At 37.2% G+C, this 14,468-nt stretch overlaps 1 protein-coding gene and 1 pseudogene across 1 annotated transcript in view; both read left to right on the forward strand.

Annotated features, from left to right (window-relative positions):
- The window catches only part of AVEN (apoptosis and caspase activation inhibitor), a 150,602-nt gene that overhangs the window by 105,391 nt on the left and 30,743 nt on the right, over positions 1–14,468 (forward strand). The gene's annotated exons all lie outside the window — the stretch shown is intronic.
- Positions 8,007–8,125, forward strand: LOC118600965 (annotated as a pseudogene).

The following is a 14,468-nucleotide window of genomic DNA, read 5'->3' on the forward strand; positions in this document are numbered from 1 at the left end:
TGATTTTAAACATTTGAAAATAATGTAGTTAAGATGATTTTTAAATGGTGGCTTGATGAGGATAGAGTTACAGATAACATTTTTAGCATCTAACCAAATTATTTTACTTCTAAAACTGAAGTGCTCATTCCAAGGGACAGTGTGCTGACAGTGCCTGCAATTAAGAAGAGCTCACCTTTGTATATGACAATTTTGTATCTTACAGCAAACATTATTGCTGATGGAAGAAAAGAATTCTGCCTTCTTGTTCAAACCTTAAACGAGTAACATACCAGTATGTATCCACATTACTGTTAGTGCATTAATATAGTATGAAAATCACTTTATAATCACAAATGGATGAATAGTTTATTCATGTGACAGCTCTTTTTTCCCCTGCACATTTTACTTTTATTCTCTGAATTGCCAACCTTTGACCTACCTTTCTTCCTCTCTAAGGCAGCAGGCACTGAGTATCATCATTGTCCCTGGGTATAGAAGTAAAGATGTTTCTTCTACATGTGCCTTCCTGAGAAACCTGAGTTCTCGCAAAATCACACATTAAAATAACAGAGCTTAAGGGAAAAATAGGGGTAGGAGCTGGCCACTCAGAACCTATGTGACTTTGTAACCAGATCAGTAACAAACTCAAGCACCAAAAAAATAACTAGTACATAGGGAGATAATTTGAGGGACAGCCCAGGCAGGGAGCTCAGAGCAACGGAAGGCTGCTGCAAGGAATATTAAAATGTATAAAAACACTTTCTGAAGCAGCTTCAGAATTCAGAAGAAATCTGTGAGGGAAATGAGTCATGCTTCAAATCGCCAGTTTTGTCACTCCAAACCCACACGACCTTTACAGTCTTTGCTGGTTTCTCTTTTCTCCAGCAATAGCTTTGTCCATTAACTGGATTATTTATCTTTTAAAAAAAATTGATTTGCGTACAATAGCCAGAAGGGGAAAACAGCCTAAACCCTCATCGATGGATGAATGGATAAACAATATGTGTGGTATATAAACACAGTAGAATATTATTCAGCCTTAAAATGGAAGGAGATGCTGACACATGCCACAACTTGAATGAACCTTGAAGATGTTATGCCAAGTGAAATAAGTCAGTCACAAAAACAATATGTGTATGATTCCTTGTATATGAGGTACCTAGAGTAGTCAGATTCATAGAGACAGAAATTGGAATGGTGGTTGCCAGGGGCTGGGGAAGGAAGGTATATGAAAGTTTTGTTTAATGGGTACAGAGTTTCAGTGTGGGAAGATAAAAAAAAGTTCTGGAGATGAATGGTGGTGGTGGTTGTATAACAATGTATTTACTTAATACAACTGAGCTATGGACTTAAAATGATTAAAATGGTAAATTTATGTTATGTTTATTTACTGCAAATATTTTTTAAAAATTGTAAGGTATACATTGTAGTAGATGAAGAATAGTCTTATCTGTTGGTTGCACATATTTCTCCTACATTGTTATCTTTTGACTAAATAGTTTTTGGTTATACAGACACTTTATATTTTATGGAGTTGTGTGTGTATTGTGTTCATAAACATCTTCCTCACTCCCAACATTATAAAATATAATGAGATTTACCCATTTTTCTTCTAGCACTTTCACCTCTTTTTATGTTTAAATCTTTGCTCCGTGTGTTGTTTATTTGGGTGTTGGGAATTTTGTCATTTAGGACAGCACAGCAGGTATATTTCTAGTGCTTTATTATTTTCAAGGATTATTAGGACTGTCAGGAAACAATCTTTTCTCTCTGTTTGATTCTTATGAACTGATGAATTTTAACTTTGTATGGTTGTCAGAATGGTGAGGTGAGGGGAATGAAAGACACACAGTGACATGAAATCTGTGCCTTCAAGGCAACTGCTTTACGAATTCATTCTGAGGACTTTGACAACATGCTGGCCTAATGCAAGGTCACATTTCCTTCCTTCTTGGTGAGTTTAGCAAAATATATATATTTTTAATGTGGGAAAACATGGAACAGAAGGTTGACAGTGTCCCTTAGGAAATAACATCTCATTTAAAAAGCATAATCAAGTTTGGAAGCAAAATAATTGACCTTGGTACCCCAGGCTTTCCTTTGAGATACCCCTACTTAAAATTCCAGGATGTCGTAATAGCCGGCCTTAGGTGGCTGCCCTTGAGACAATAGTGTGGAGGAAAATGACAGGCTCCAGTTCCATCATTAGAAGTCTCAGCTGTAAGGAGAGTTAACTTAATGCTAGTAGCTGTCAGCAGAGAACTGGAGTTGGGTGAGTAGGGGCATATCCTAGTCATATGTGGAATATCGCAACACTAAACCAGCAGTGGTCCAGGTGCCAAGTTGGGGAGACATTCCAAGTCCATAATCGATTCTTTTCATTCATGATTTGGTGGAAAAAACTGTCAACTCTTACCTAGAAGAACTTTGTTCTAATTCCTGCTCTGCCTCTAACTAATTATTTGACAGAAGAAAGTCATTTAACTAATGTAGGCTACATATCTTTATGTCTGTGAAATGAGGCAGTTGAATCTGATGATAATCTCTAAAGCCTCTCAGATATCATTAATGTTTTATGTAAGGCATTGGCATAGAGGGCTTCCACCACCTTTTGGTGCATGTGCCATGTCCTTTTCAGTGTTTGCCTGTCCCTCACCCACCCCACCATCTCACACACAGGAAAATAGGCACACAAGTGCATTTGATTCCAGCTGTGATCAAGAAGGCAAGGGGTCTTGGACCTATTCTGAGTGGCTTTAAGCTTGACCTTACTTTCTTTTCGTTAGGGGAATTGCATTAATAAAATTGGATATCATGACATAATTCTATGCCTTCATGGATATGTGAACAGTAATTCATGTATAACAGTTCTTAGAAAATCTAGAAATATGACAGCATGCTAGAAATACAGGAAAGAGAGTATGCTAACTAGCACTCTGAACACAAAGGAGCATGTTGTTGTTTCACCGGAGTCAGTGCATTTGGTTGGATTTGGTCCAGGAATGAGTTTTACTTTCCTTTTCCCAAATTTGGAAGAAAGAATTCCTGGAGTAGACTGGTTTGGATTTGATATTGAGGGGATGGGCAGATCTCAAGGGTAGGATTATGAAAGTTTATTATCTAATAAATGTCAGATACTGGGCTGGGTGTTTTATATATATTATTTCTCATCCTGTAAGTAACCCTACAGAATGAGTGTTGTTATCCTCATTTTTTCCAGTGAGAAAATCGAGGCCCAGAAAGTTTCAGTCTCCCAAGATTTAACAGCAAATGAGCAACGAAAAGCAGTTCTTTCTGACCTTAAAGCCCATATTCTCTTATATATACTGTGCCATCTGTTTTTCATCCTTTTAGAATCAGTGAAGATCTATACAATGCAAAGCCTTAATATTACATGTGTTTTCCCTGAATATGTCTCCTTACAAAGGATCCCGTCTGTGCTTTGCGGAAACGTAGTTAATGTGATTATATAAGGCTTAAAATGTGTAAAATTAAGTAGACCAAGATATTGTATCAATTGGGGTCTTAATTGTGAGCCACAATTAAGCTAATTTAAGAAATTTATTGAAAGCATATTGCGTGGCTCACGGCCTGAGAACCAGGCTGAGGGGCTAGAGGGCCAGGAACAGGGACTTGGAGTACATTGCGGAGCTGATCGAGTGAGGGCTTGCTGCTGCTGCCGCCACGCACAGGGACACTGCAGCTTGTGCCATCCATGTTGGTATTGTCAACACTGGATACTGCTTTGTCTTTTTAGAAACTGGTTGTAGTTGCCACCACCCAACACTGATAATGGATTCTGCATGGTCCCTTACTCTTGTCATCAATTTTTGGTTCAAATACTAGGGATGTGTATTTGTAATCAACATGGCCTTGTTTCTGTGCCTATGTCCTGGATTAAGAGAAGTGAAAGGGAGAATACCCAGCATTTTCTGCTTCGATAATAGGAGGAGGACTGTTTAATAAGGAAGGGAATTCAAATCTGGTGGCCAACAGAATGATAAATGACTCCAGTGGGTGACAGTTGCTTTAGCAATTCTGGTAGGTTGTGGGGGGCAAATTGATCATCATACTATAGGAGAGACTGCTAAAGATAAACACATAAGATTAGGGAGAACTCAATTATTTTACTTAAAGTATAAAGACAAGCACAATCTGGGTTCAGAGAAAGTAAGGTGATATTAACTGATGAATGGATAAAATGTTATATTCAAACAATGGAATATTCAGCAATAAAGAAAAGTGAAGTACTGATACATTTATGACTTGGATGAACCTTGACAACATTATGCCAGGTTAAAGAAGCCAGTCACAAAAGGCTGCATATTGTTTGATTTCATTTACATAAAATCTCTAGACTAGACAAATCCATAGAGACAGAAAGTAGATTAGTAGTTACCTAGGGTTTAGGGGGTAGGGATGAAGTGGGGAGTGACTGCTGATGGGCACAGATTTCCTTTTGGGATCATGAAATGTTCCAGAATTGATTGTGGTGATGGTTGCACACCTGTGTGGATATATACACTTATGATTTTTTGACTTTTCAATGATACAAAAGCAATATGCATACTTAATTAGATTTATTATAACATAGGCTTTGTTAGATGATTTTGCCCAACTGTAGGCTACTGAGCACATTTAAGGTAGGCTAGGCTAAGCTATAGATGTTCAATAAGTTAGGTGTATTAAATGTATTTTCAACATGATATTTTTGATTGACAGTGGGTTTATTGGGACATAACCCCACTGTAAGCTGAGGAGCATCTGTACTAAACATTGAAACATACAGTTTAGGTGGGTGAATTGTATGGTATGTGAATTATAGCTCAATAAAGCTGTTATCAAATAAAAAAAGTGAGAGAATTTAGGAAACAAGCTGTCAGTCGAAGGCAGGAAAGAATTTGTTTTTCTTTTGAAATATGGTTAGAGGGACAGCAGTCAGACTCATTTGTCTCATCTCTTCTTTTTAGCTCGACCCAGGGAATCTGAGAAAGGGAGGGGAGGTAGCTCATGGTTATTGCTGAGGAAAAAAATAATGAGTTAGTCACGGATAATTAATAGTTGACTGGTATTTCCATTTACGAAATTTAACAATTAGGAGTTAGAAATAGAATCTGATTTTAAACTTCTAACCTATAACTGAATGTCACGTTTTAGACCTTAAGGAAATTATGTTGTCATTGAAGAAAAATATTTTAATTGATTTATCTGGCTATGCAGTCAGATTTTTTACGTTTAAAGTAAAAAGGAAAAATTTTATTTTTTCTGAAACTCTATCCACTTTTCCACACTAGAGTTGTAATCTCAGACAGTTGAGGACATTTAGACACAATGTAGCTTTGTGGGAGAGGTGACCTAGATCCCAGTGGGTTTCAAGGACTCATTTCTATAGAGCAATTACAATTGCATAGTCCTAGAAAAGAGCTTAGAAGAAAAAAGTGGTGGTGGGGGAAAGGATTATTAAATACAGATGTAGTACTAGGACAAGAATACATGCGATAATTATGACCTTGGCATTCTCATTGTGAATTTCAGTAGAATTGCTGTCAGTTATATTTTCTATTCTGTGTACTTGTATATAAAAAAATAACCTAACTATAGTTCAAGGATCCTCAGCTTTATAACCTAAAGGAATGAGTCAGTTTGCACTCTGAGAATAGTCTTTTGGAGAGAGGAATTACCTGAGAGAATAGTTTCTCTACAAGTTAGAAATCTTGCTAAAATTTTGCGCTGTAGCTTGCAAATTCACAATAAAAAAATCTTATTGAATCTAATGAATATAAAAACTTTTGAATGAATGTTGCATTTTTAAGAGGGAAATAGTAGAATGACATAGATTACACATAGTAGCAAAGTGTTTGGGCCTCTAGCTATTTCTAGTTCTGATATTATATGTTAGCTGGATCAGTAGGGAAAATTCACAGTTTGAGCATCAGTAATTGCTCCCTGGGTGATGTGAACAGTACAAAGAGCTACATTTGAAAAGTCCTCTGTCATATGTGAACCTCTTTACTGTGTTATCTGGGCAGGGATGAGAAAAGATCATTATTTTTTTTACCACTGTTACTCCCTTGGTGGCTCCAAAATGTCTACCGAATGAAGTGCAGACCCCTCATTTAGGCATTTGACCACCTGCTACTGGGACCTGTTTCCTACCTGTCTTTCCAGTATATGATACTTAGAGCTAATGCTTTCATCAAGTTGGACTCCTTTCTCCTATCATTCTTTCCTGCCTCTGTCTTATAACATTACAGCATTTCTTCCCTTGGCTTAGAATGTCCTACTCTTCTTCATATCACCTGGCCCAGATCATACTTTTCTATTGAGGACTGTTTCAAATACTATATTTTAAACACCATGAAGCCCTCTCTTTAGCCCCCTAGTGCTTCGGAACCATAGCACTTCTTTTTGTGTTTGTCATATTTTTGCCTTGTTGTATAGCTATTTGTATGTGTTATGGATTGAACTGTGTCCCTTCAAAAGGTATGTTCAAGCCTTAACCTCCAAAACTTGTGAATATGACCTTATTTGGAAATAAGGTCTTTATCAAAATACTCAAGGTGTGGTGGCACTGGATGAGCTTAGGTAGTAATTCAGTGACTGGTGTTCTTGAAGAGGGACCTGAAATGAGTCTCTTATAGGCAGCATATGTCAGGGTCTTGTTTTCTTATCCATTCAGCTACCTTATGTCTTTTGATTGGAGCATTTAATCCATTTATGTGTAATGTAATTGTTGATACAGTTATTGGCATTTTATTCATATTTTTTATTTTTTCCTTTTTCTTAAAGAAATCCCTTTAACATTTGTTTTGTGGTGATGAACTCCTTTAGCTTTTTCTTGTCTGGAATGCTCTTTATCTGCCCTTCAATTCTAAATGATAGCTTTGCCGGGTAGAGTAATCTTGGTTGTAAGTCCTCACTTTTCATGACTTTGGATATTTCATGACAATCTCTTCTGGCCTTCAAAGACCCTATTGAGAAATCATCTAATGGTCTTATGGGAGCTCCCTTGTAGGTAACTAACTGCTTTTCTCTTGCTGCTTTTAAGATTCTCTTTGTTTTTAACCTTTGGCATTTTAATTATGATATGTCTGGTGTGGGCCTCTTTGGGTATGTCAACTGTAATTGAAAAATAAAGTGACTAAAAAAAAAAAAAGAAGGAAATTTGGATACAGAGGAGAGACATAAGTGGAAGAATGCCCTGTGCCCACAGAGGCAGAGATTGGAGTGATTCAGCTACATGCTAAGGAGCACCAGGGATTGCCAGTAACACCAGAAGTTAGGAAGAGGTAAGGAGGGATCCTCTCCTAGAGCTCTCAGAGAGAGACATGCCAACACCTTAGTATCCAACTTTTAGCTTCCAGAACTGTGTGAGAAAATCCATTGTTTTAGGTTTCTCCCAGTTTCTGGTACTTTGTTAAAACAACTCTAGGAAACCAATACAATGTGTTTATCTAATCTTTACTGCTGCTCCACCCTCTGTTATGCTGTAAATTGGTTAAGAGTTTGGGCTGTGATTTATTCTTCATTATTGCTTTAGCATTGACAGATTCTTCAGCTACTTAAATAAATTTATGTTTTCAAGACATTTATGTACACTCTTCTTAGGCATGCAGTCTTTATAAATGTGTAGTTTGTGGCCACCACCATAATATCAAGACATAGAACACTTTTATCAACCCAAAAAGTTTCCTTGTGTCCCATTGCAATCCCCTTCTCTTACCCCCAACCCCTATCAATTACCGATGTGTGGATTTTGTCATTTTCATAATGTCATATAAATTGAATCATATAGTATGGAGCCTTTCACATCTGGCTTCTTTAATAGCGCATAGCATTTGAGGTTCATCGGTGTCGTCGCATGTTATCAGTATGTTCCTTTTTATTGCTCATTCAGCTAATTTTTTTTTGAGTGTTGTTATGTGCTAGCTATTGTGCTAATGCTCTGCAGATATAGTGATGAACATACCTACTCTGTTGGTATTTCTGGATCAGACAGGTACAAAATGAAAGAATATCATGAGATCTATGGCCCTGCTACCCTGAACACGCCTGATCCCATCTGATCTCAGAAGCTAAGCAGGGTCAGGCCTGGTCAGCACTTGGATGGGAGACCACCTAGGAAGACGAGGTGCTGTAGGTGTAAAAAAAAAAATCATGAGTGCCATGATGGTGAAAGTGCAATGTATTATGGAAGCACAGAGGAAAGACATTAGCTTAGATATAAAGGATCATGGAAGGCTTCCCAGAGGAACTGATATTGAATTTGAGAATGAAGATGAGTGATTAAACTCTAGGCAAGTGATGAGAGGGATAAAGTAGGTTTGTACCAGCTCATAAGGCTGATTGTTAAGAATTCAGGAACTCTGCAAGCTGGCTGTTAAACCATTGCTAGCTTGAAATTGACCATGGTGGGGTATTTATACCATAGATTTTGTTAAACATATCAAATCAGGACTTTTTTTCCCAGATCATTTTTCTACACGCCACACTGGATGGACAAACAGGGGATAGTTAACAATGAAAGCAAGAAGAAACTAAAATAAATTCACAATACAGTTGACGTACAGAATGTCAAGGGGAGAATTGAGGGCTGAAGGATTGGGCAGGACCAAGATTATATTGGGGGATGTTAGCCATGTTTTGCTCATTTTAACATCTCTGTCAGTTCTGATTTGGCTTCAATCGATTGATTATTCTCTTCACTAGGGAGAATCATTCTCCTGCTTCTTTCAATGCCAAGTAACTTTTGATTGCATGTCAGAAATTGTAAATTTTACCTATTGAGTATTTCATAATCTTGTATTCCTATAAATCTTAGGTAGTTTTGTTCTGGGATGCAGTTAAGTTTTACTTGGAAACAGTTCGATCCTGTTGGGTTTTGCTTTTAAGATCGAGTGGGACTAGACCAGTGTTTAGCATTGAGTTAGTTATTCCTACTACTACAGCAAGACCCTTTTGAATACTATACCTGATGCCCCATGAATTATAAGGTTTTCTAGTCTGACTGGTGGGAACAAGTGCTGTTCCTGGCCCTGCTTTGAGTACCAGGTATTGGTTTCTGTAATCCTTTTGGGTGGTTCTTGGCCTTGAGTAGTTAGTTCCTCACACTTAGGCAGTGGTCAGAGTCTGCTGAATACTTGAGGGGGACCTTCTCTAGATCTAGAGTTCTGTCTCTGAAGCTCCTTCCTCCCTGGAATTCTCTCCTGAAAACTCTATTTACCTTGATTTCCCTGGATTCTTGGTTCCATCTTCTCATCTCAGGGAATCTGCTGAACTCTCTCTAATTACCCTCAGATTTTTCGGTTGTTTCAGGTGGGAGGATTAGTTGGATTCCTCGTATTCCATCTTGGCTGGAAATAGATGTTAAACTTTATCTAAAATCAGTGGAGGGCAATTGAAGAGAGATTTAAATAAGGGGTTGACAGAATCAGATTTGCACATTTAAAAGATCAATTTGAATGTAATATAGAAAAGGGATTGTTCTACTGGAACATTACCTGGTGGAGTTGCTGGGGTCCTAAACAATATTAGAAGTAGGTAAACCAGTTAGGATGCTACTGCAATAATGCGGTTAAGTTATAGTGATGACCGATACAAGGGAATCATCAGTATGTATTGACAACAGTGTATACATATCAGAAATATCTGTGAGGTAGAAAATATGAACCAAAGAACAACAACGATGGGAGATCAGTAGGTTAAGCTTCGAAGACAACAAATCTGTTACAGCCTAGATCTGATTTTTTTTTTTTTTTTTAAAGATATTGCCAACCTAGTGAGTAAGAGGGAGCTAGTGTGAATTCAGAGAGGCTGTCCACCAGAGGTAGAATTTGAAAACTTGAGTACAGGTGTTAAAGAGCTAAGCTCCTGAGAAATGTTAAAGAAGAAAACATGTTTTCAACGGACGAACATTCGCAGATTTTCCTATGCTATAGAATTGGGGCATCCAGATGTGGTGGAAGTTTAGTTCCGAGATACCATCTTTTAATCACACAGATTAGACCTAACAATTAGCATCTAAGAAAGCATTAATTAGGGAAAATTAAGTGGAAAAATGGAGAGCTTTATAAGCAATTAAATTAAACCACCATTATGCTGTTTTACTAGGCAAGAAACCTTATACTTAAATACTTAATAAATATACTTAATAAATAATAAGCCTTCTACTCGTGAATATAAGTATAACAGTTATTGATAGGGTTTTCAGGAAATAGGTGAAATAATTTAAAAGACTTTTAAGTAGACATAAGTAGTAGAATATATATTTCAAGAGAGCAGGGACTTTGTTTAACCTTCTGAATCTCCAGCTTCTAGTTTGGCGCATAGTAGGTGCTTAATAAAACTTGTGTAAAAGTGAATGAACACATTGCAAGTGGACTTGCAAATTGGATTCAGTAAATCAATAGAGCAACATACAAAAATAGTATCAAATTATATTTTATCCTTGGGCCCGATAATTCCAGTTTGTAAAATAAACGTTAATAATTAAAAATGCCAGTCTTCCCCCCAAAACCCTAAAGTGTGAACCTTGAAGAATCAGCTGTAGGGAAAGATCATGCATTTGACAGATTTGGGATTTTTTTTTAAGGAGGACAATCCTTGTAACTCCATAACTATGTGTATTCTTTCACTTTTAGTTCAATTTTGGTATTAGCTGCCAGTGGAAGGAAAGTTGTTTGCCTGAACTTTTTCCAGAGTAGAAACTTTTACCAGCAAAGAGCAGTGAGATCCTGAGAAAGGCCCGTCAGTGTCTTGATGTTCTGTAGCCACAGTAGACAGGGCAGGTGCCTTCTGGAGATTTGACAGGATTCAGCAGCTTCTTCCCAATTCTCCACTTTTAGGAGCCAGTAAAGAGCTATTTAAAATGATCAGCGTCAGGGTTCTTTCTTCACACTCTTTTCTGTTTGAGAAACCTCGAGAAGGAACTTGGTATCATCGATGGGAACACGGTAACTGTACTCTCTTCCAAATGCTTCTCTGATTGCACGTTTGATGTGAGCCACAGGTAGCTGATCAGAGGTGCTGCCTGAGCAGAGGAAGCACCCCATGGAGTGCATGCTCCTTCCTGCTGTTCCTGTTACCAGCAACACCTCCAGTCGATTTCATTTTCCTTGTAGTCGTGACCACAGTTTTTATTCAGTAAAGAACAAAAAGAACAAAAGTAAGTTTCTAAAGAATTTATATTAGGTCATTATTTGCTGCAAAAAAATGGTTTAAAAGCAGTGAATCCTCAAGAAAATACTGCTTTCTAATACAAGCAAAGCTGGTGTGTTGTATGAATCTCTTATACATTGAAGTTTCCCTGTGGATGAATTTCTAAAACTTGTGTATTAATAACAAGGGGAGTATTTTAAAGCCATGTTTCCTAGTAAATATTTTAGGAAATTTTTAATTAATATTTTCTCAACTTTATTAAGAAATAATTGACAAATATAATTGCATATATTTAAAGTATGCAACATAATGATTTGATACACATTGTGGAATGATTACCAAGATCGAGATAACACATCCATCACCTCACAGAGTTAACCGTTTTTGTTTTTTGGTGGTGAGAACAGTTATGACCTACTCTCAGCAACTTTCAACTGTACAGTACAATACAATATTATTAACCATAGTCGTCATGCTTTAATTAGATCCTTAGAACTTATTCGTCTTATAACTGAAAGTTTGTATCCTTTGACGTGCATATTTCATTTCCCCCTCTCTCCAGCCTTTGGCAACCCTTCTATTCTCTGTTTCTACATGTGAGATCATGCAGCATATTTCTCTCCCTGGCTTATATCATTTAGCATAATGCCCTCCAGTTTCATCCATGTTGCATATGACAGGATTTCCTTCTTTTTATGTCTGAATATATTGTGCGTATGTGTATATATGTGCGTGTGTATGTATAAATATATATGTACAAATAAATAAATTCTTGACCATTATGAAAAAAGCCGCAGTGAACATGGGGTGCATATATCTCTTCAAAATCATGATTTCATTTCCTTTGGATATTTACCCAGAAATGGGATTGCTGGATCACATGGATCACCCTATTTTTAATTTGTTGAGGAACTGCCACCCTGTTTAAGGGTTCTCTTTTCTGCACCCCCTCACCAGCATTTGTTTTCTCCTGTCTTTTCTGTAATACCCTAACAGGTGTGAGGTGGTTTCCTTGTGGTTTCAATTTGTGTTTCCCTGGTGATTCGCGATGTTGAGCACCTTTTCACGCACCTACCTGTTGGCCATCTGTATATCGTCTTTAGGAAAATGTCTCTTCAGATCTTTTGCCCATTTTTAATTGGATTATTTCCTTTTTTCTATTGGGTCATATGCATTCTTTATATATTTTGAATTTTAACCCTTAAACAGATATGGTTTGCAAAAATTTTCTTCCATTCTGTTGGTTGACTTTTCAATTTATTGATGGTTTTCCCTTGCCGTGTAGGAGCTGTCTAGTTTGATGTAGTACCGCTTGTTTATTTTAGCTTTTATTGCCTGTGCTTTTGGTGTCTTAACCAAGAAATCGTTGCCAAGACCAATGTCAAGGAGCTGTTTTCCCTCTTCTAGGAGTTTTATGGTTTCCGGTGTTACATTTAAGTCTCTAATCCATTTCTTGTTAACTTTTGTGAGTAACATAAGATAGGGTTGCAGTTCCTCTCTTTTGCATATGAATATTCAGTTTTCCAAGCATCATTTGTTGAAAAAACTATCCTTTCTCCATTGTGTGCTTGGTGCCTTTGTTCATTGGCTCACATTTGTGGCATTCATTTACTTTGGACAGTGGTCATCGTTAGCATATTTTCATTTTTGAGAGCCATCCTTAGTCTCTTTTTATCTTCAGTTTTGAGGGTAGTTGAAGATCTTTGTATCTTCTTCCCTTGTGTTCTTAATTGAGGTCCACAGTTTACCAGAAAATTCTGATTGTAAATATAATTCTGTATTTTATGTTTCTGCATATATTTTTGGCAAGGTTTGTGAAAATAACATATTTTTTCTTATCTCTTTATCCCTTCGATGTCACATAGACCACTTACATTCATTTGCTGATTTATTCTTTGATTTCTACATCACTCTTTTGCTTATTCATTCTTCCATGCATGGATTTATGCATCCTTTACACAGTAAAAAGCATTTACTAACTGCTTACTGTGTGCCAGAAATGGCAGTAGTCCCAGGAGTTATCTGATTATGAAAAGAATGGGCTCTGACAATTAAAAATCTTGAGACGATTGCCTTTGTAAAGGCGTGTATAAAATGCAGAAATGATCTTGGCTTTGTATGGAGCAAAGTGGTGTGAATCCCCCACAAAGATGAGATCACTGCCTACCTCAGTCAAACACTGAATGAATAATTTGCATTACTTCTTTTCTCTCAGAAGTAGGAAAAAACTTGTAGTATCAGGAATCAAAAGCCTAGGAACTATCAGTGATACATCACCACCACCAGAGTAAGACCAGTGTGGCACGTGGCGAAGAACTTGGGTTGATACCTTGTGAATTGGTTTTGTGTGAAGTCTGGTATCGCAGAACACTGGTTTGTAGCCACCTTGCTGTGCCCTAACCCATCGGTGGGAAGCACATTTGTTTGCACATTGTTTTTACAGTCAGGCTTTATGACAAGGCCCACCCCCCCCACCCCCCCCACCCCCCCGTCCTCCGTCAAATTGTGTCCTGGATTTTCTGTACCTCTGTATGGGGAAGAGGAGCCATAGCTGCTTTGTAAGTCTATGCAAAATAAATGTGTAATGTGTCAAGTGGTGGTAGGTGCTGTGCAGAAGGACAGCACCCGAAGAAGATTAAAACCAGTTTGCACATTGTTTGCTTTAATTTTGACAGGAAGGCAAAACAAAAACTTTTAAGATTTAAATTACTCTGCATATGATTTGTCCATTTAAATCATAGCTCAGTCGAATTATATTTTAGTGTTTTTCAAAAATAAAAATAAAAGTAAAGAAAATCTAATGGGATGAGAAGGCAAGTTGGATGCTGATGTTTTTTCCATGCAGAAATATGTTTCATACCCATTTGGGTGTGTAGGATGAGGAGGAAGAGAAGCAGGTCATTTCAGATTTACATTGGTGTGTGAAAGGGTGAATCTGAGGGATGTGAACTTCATAGTGAGCCTAATATTATTTCAGAGTCCTTAGCTGGGCTTGTAGTTAGTGTGCACAAAAACAAACAATACCACCTAAAAAGACTTCACAATGAAGAGGACAGTAAAAACTAGAAACTTGCTGGTTACTAACAGAAATGATCTTGCTATTGGTTTGAAAAGGTTTCATTGTACTGACTTAGATTAAAAGGCTATTATTATTTGGATAATGGAGTCTTAAAGTTTTTAAATTTAATATATTCGTCATTTGAAGTCTTTGTGGTGCAACAGTCAAAAGATGCTCATTTAGAGATTAGTGAATAGAATAGATACTTGATGTTTTATTTATAAATCTGGAAAATGTTCAAAATGTAAAACAAATATTTTCTGAAAGGTGT

The sequence above is a fragment of the Rousettus aegyptiacus genome, unplaced genomic scaffold, assembly GCF_014176215.1.
Source record: "Rousettus aegyptiacus isolate mRouAeg1 unplaced genomic scaffold, mRouAeg1.p scaffold_m13_p_3, whole genome shotgun sequence".
Taxonomy (NCBI): Eukaryota; Metazoa; Chordata; class Mammalia; order Chiroptera; family Pteropodidae; genus Rousettus; species Rousettus aegyptiacus.